We start from the raw sequence: 5,151 nt of genomic DNA on the forward strand, positions 1-5,151 counted from the left end.
CTTGTATTTTCGACAGGGTTAGCTCACCCGACTAGCACACAAAGGAGTGTGTTTGCTTTGCAAAGACAATTCTTTTGAATCATAAGTAGTAAGGAAACCATGGAAAAACCTCATAAACAAGGAATTGGTAGGGGAGAAGGGTACTTCTTCTCCAATGCTATCTGGTGGTTTCATTAGCTTAGCCTAAGGAATCCTAGGATACAATTATAAGTCCTAAAAGAGAAGCTCCATAGGCTACCAAGTGATAGCCATTAATCTTAGGCATGAAAGTAGACACTGGAAGACCCAAGAGTAGAGGGAAACCAGGGGAGACTTATCTTCAACCTATGGTACAATTACTCCTAAAATTAGAAGGGATTCTATAAGTACCCAAAGGATGGGTGCAATATATTTTCCTACTTCCAGGAAGCTACCTATTGAGGAAAGAATGAGGGAAGCTCATTCCCAACTCAAGAGTCTTGCTTCTCTCTTTTGGCAAAAGAAGCTAGATAATAATACCATTACATTGGATGCTACTTGTTAGAAAAGCATTTTCTCAATGTTCCACCCTCATGTTTTGACTGTGGGTGATCAATGTGCTCTAATTTGTAAGGCCCCCTTTATGAGGAGTAGCCATTGTGATGAGCATGTAGACTCGACATTCTACCAAGTCTACATAAGCTTGGTGCATCTCCTCACAGCACAAGCTGCTCCTAATCCACCACATCCAGCCAAAACATCAATAACATAATCATCCTTGTGTGTGAATGTCACCAACAACCAACTATAGCCAACGAAAAAAGGAATCCATGAAACCACACACATTTTTGTAGTTTGTGCAAACTCACTACTAATAGACTGTAAAAAAAAACTCACATTTTTGTAGTTAGTGTAATTACAAAAAAAAGCATTGGAGTGCTCAATCACTCTAACTCCTAGCTGTTGGGAATAAGAGATGAGATACCTCCTCACCGGCCTCTCTGTCATAGTGGGGCACACGCATGTTCTTACGATAGAACAAGCCAATTGTGAGATCTGTGACTTGCACAAACAAATCTATTATAAGGCACAAAATTATTAATAAAATATTAGTGTTCTACCACACACACCTGCTCTCCTGTGTGTGGATGTAAGTAACCACCATCGCACACAAGTGCCCATGAACAATGAACCTGTAGTCCAGATTTACCTACATACTTCAATATCTTGCCCAGGTGTCCTGGGCAAGACAAAGAGAGTAACAAGGAATCCCTCATCTGCAAGGTGTGTGTCTGCAATCTCCATGACTCCCCTCACCAATGGTGTAGTTAATACATTCCACTCAGGAATGTCAGGACGTACTCCCACTAATTTCTAGTAGGAAAATTGTAAGTGCAATATGAAATGAAATTAAAATATACAATATGTGTTCTAACAATTTGTCTACCTGGTGAGGCAACGTGCACTCCATGCACTAGCATGGATGTAGGAAAATCAGAAAAAAAAAGTCGAGCCACTGTATTAGAGTACTCCCCATGTGGTGGTGGTACACGTGGTGAAATAAGGTAGAGTGTGAGGTCCCAAACCACTCCTAAATACTGCATCAATGTAAAGACATATTAGCTAAGCTAATTTTAGATGCAAGCTTAGCTTCAAATCCACTATATAATAGGATGTTTAATGCAACTACTCTACCTATCCCGTGCAAAGTCATCAATGGCTACCACATCCACCAAAAGGGCATCCACAAAAGTTGTGTAGTATTGGTCCCCTTTCCATTGCCATACACATTTACATAGAGTTACTCAAAACACAAATATAAGTCTTTTAAAGTAACATGCTCATTTCAAATTCATGAATTAGCACATCATTAAAGTCTTGTACCTGTAGTACACATTGTTGGGCATCTCTCTAAAGCCGGATGATCCATGATGGACTTAGGGACCACAGACCTGCTCATAGTGGTAGGTACAGATTTCCCCCCCCTCTTGCGAATCAAAGGGGATGGCTCACTCTCATCCCCATCCTCATCCTCTATAACCACCGTATTTATTTGGTTAGATGGCTCCTCACCATGGATCTACTCTTTCCCTTTGTTGGTTTTCTTTGAAGTCTTTTTCCCAACTACTTGTGTCACCTCCTCTGTGGGTGGAGATGTGATGCTCACATTCAAAACCACTTTGGGATTTTCTTGAAGAAAGACTTCATGCATACAAATAAGACAAATAAACAACCAAAGACCTTAACGCTTACAACTATCTTAATTTTAAGAGTGTCAAGTAGGTTTGAGTTTATTTACGAGCATGCAGCTGCTGCTCTTGCTTAGTGATAAACTCCAAGGGGGTACTCAATCCACCAAGGATAATGGGTGCACTCCCATGCAGTAATACCCATCTCCACTAAGGTAATTGAGAACATAGTGTTCTCATCATGTGGATCTAGCCACTCTGCAATCTCCGAGGGCATATCTGAAATGAATTTGTGCTCAATGCAATCCAAGAGCCATCTATAAAAGAGAGCTCGTCATGCTTTTTGAACAATAGATTTTTGATGACATAAGAAGCAAACTAACATATACATAATGGCTATTGAATGAAATGTAACACTACTTGTATACAAGCCTCTTGCTTGAGAATGGAAACTCAGGCATGTTAACCCCGTCAGAAGCACTCTTCATGTTGCCTAACATGTAACATGTGAGAGTATGCATTTATCACATGAATTTTGTGTTGGGCTTTAAAATATCCCTCAAAACTCTTAGGCATTTGAGGCCCTTCCACCTCAAACTTGGCAATTTGAATACACGCCTCATTAAACATATGTAGCCAATATACTTCTTGCCTCATGTAAGATCTTAATTTCTTATAATCCCCAAAGTGTGTCCCTTTTGGATCTTTGACCTTTGTTAAAGTCATCATATGCAATATTTATTTTCGCCTACATACACTCCATACAAAACATTCAAGTTTGAAAAAAATAGATGTCATACTTTCAGTATTGACATAAAGTTTTAGATTCAATATCAAGAGAGAACCATGAAAAAATTAAAGCAATGAACATGAGATTTTTAAGGACACCACATACCTCTCTGTAGTTATCGTGGGAATTGGTGTCACCAAGGGTTTAAAACCTAGTGACATAATTGGAGGCATAAGATTGGTCCAATGCATTGTCAAATGTGATTGGGGGTTGTTCTTGAGGCATGGGTCGTCGCAAGGGCTGATAGGTTTCAACTATTGGATTGAGTTATGATGTTAAACTCCCTAGGTTAACCATTACAACCACTGTTCTCCTTTGTGTGTGTGTGTGCGTGCGTGCGTGCTTTGGGTTTCCTTTTATCTCGAAGCAACCTTTGTAAGCAATCTTTATATGCCTGGTCTACCCTCTATTTCGCAACCCATTGAGGGTTCATTTACATGAGTTTCCTCTTAGGCGTAGGGCATGTGAACACCCTTTTTGAAAAGTGTGCACATAAGTAATTTCTCAGATAGTAGAGAAGGCCTCAAAACCTATTTGCCAACCCTTTTTCAAATAGGTTATAGACAAAATGTGGAAACGAGTTCTATGAGAGAGTTGTAGAATTTTTTGAATATTACAACTTTTCTCCCTTGACCTTGCCAAAATTCTTTTATTTGGTCTCTAAAATTGTAGCCCCAAAGTGGTCCATAAGTTTTTTTTGGTCTATTTTAGTGTTTTCTTGCCTCGATTTTGTAGCTGTTGCTCGGAGGCCAAACGATGAAAATCGTTTGGATTTGCTCGAGGAAAGATTTGAAGAGCCCAAAAAGATCTTTGAGATGAGCATTAGAATACGTTCACTGACCTCACAATTTTGTGAGTTTTGTATGTTGATTTGGTGCAATGATGCATTAAAATGCACTCTATGCACTTCTAGTCTCTTTTTCTAAGCTCATATTGACTCAGCAACCACTAATACCTCTATTTTTTTGGGATTTTCTACTCTCTTCATTAATCTCTTTTCTAATGCAAAAACCAATCCAATCAGTGAAATTAGTAAAAATTAAGAGATTTATAAGTTTTTTTGATGATTAAGCTAAGTAGATGCTAACACTCTAATCTAATCAAATACATTAAAAAACTTAATGATTAAGCTAAGTAGATGCTAACACTCTAATTAAGCTAAGTAGATGCTAACACTCTAATCTAATCAAATACATTAAAAAATGTATTGGAAGTGAACAAATTAGCATCTAAAGCTTATGTAAAAAATAGATGCTAACACTCTAATCTACTCAAATACATTAAAAAACTAATTGGAAGTGCAAAAATTAGCATCTAAAGCTTATATAAAAAGTACTAAAGAGAGTATGCTTAATGTAATGTAAATGATGCATTCTAATCCTAGATTTACCTATGCACATGTCAAATGAATCAGTTAAATTCATCAAAACACAACACGAACAACAACTTAAGCTAAACCACATTCTTTTCAAAACAAAAAGAGTGCAAAAAAGAATCAAAAGCACCTCAAATCTCTATACAGCAAACTTTTTTTTGTGGGAATCCACTACTAAAGAGTATGGGCAATGGGTTATGCATAGATTTAGAGAACAAGCAACAAAAAAAGCCAAAGGATTGCTCCTTAGTAGTACAAGTGATGCCAAAAATGTTATTGCCTGCCTTCGGTCTCCCTTAAAAACACATTCACAAGAGATTACCTTAGTATCAAGCTATAACCATTGTGAGGATCTTTCCAATGGATGAGCTTGTAACCCTCAAGGTCTCCAAGCTCCACATCTCCTTGGGGAGTAGTTTTCATTGCCTTCTTCTATTAGCATGTCACACCATTGCATTGCACTATAAGTCCTTGTCCCTCCTCTCACTTTACACCAACCCCACACACTCACTAACATGCATTAGAGAAGAAGATTAGAGAGAGTTTTAGCACAATATAAAGACTCAATTGCACAATGGGAGAGTAGAGAAAGTGACTTATATATAAAGCCATAAGTGTTCACACATACTGAAATTATGGTCGGCCATAAGTGTTCACACATACTTAAATTATGGTCGACCAGGTGCCCAAGGTGCTTATTTCTTGTACAATGCTTAATCTCATATTACATGTATGAAGTACATTCACATACTTAAATTATGGTCGACTAGGTGCCCAAGGCTCATAAGTGGCCTATTTCTTGTACAATGCTTAATCTCATATTACATGCATAAAGTAGA

At 38.0% G+C, this 5,151-nt stretch overlaps 1 pseudogene; it reads right to left on the bottom strand.

The window, feature by feature from the left end:
- Positions 1-907: 907 nt before the first annotated feature.
- LOC147629343 (uncharacterized) lies at positions 908-2,635 on the bottom strand (annotated as a pseudogene).
- Between the last annotated feature and the right edge of the window lie 2,516 nt (positions 2,636-5,151).

The sequence above is a fragment of the Cibotium barometz genome, chromosome 18 (genome assembly GCF_041138505.1).
Source record: "Cibotium barometz isolate CiBa-2024 chromosome 18, ASM4113850v1, whole genome shotgun sequence".
Taxonomy (NCBI): Eukaryota; Viridiplantae; Streptophyta; class Polypodiopsida; order Cyatheales; family Cibotiaceae; genus Cibotium; species Cibotium barometz.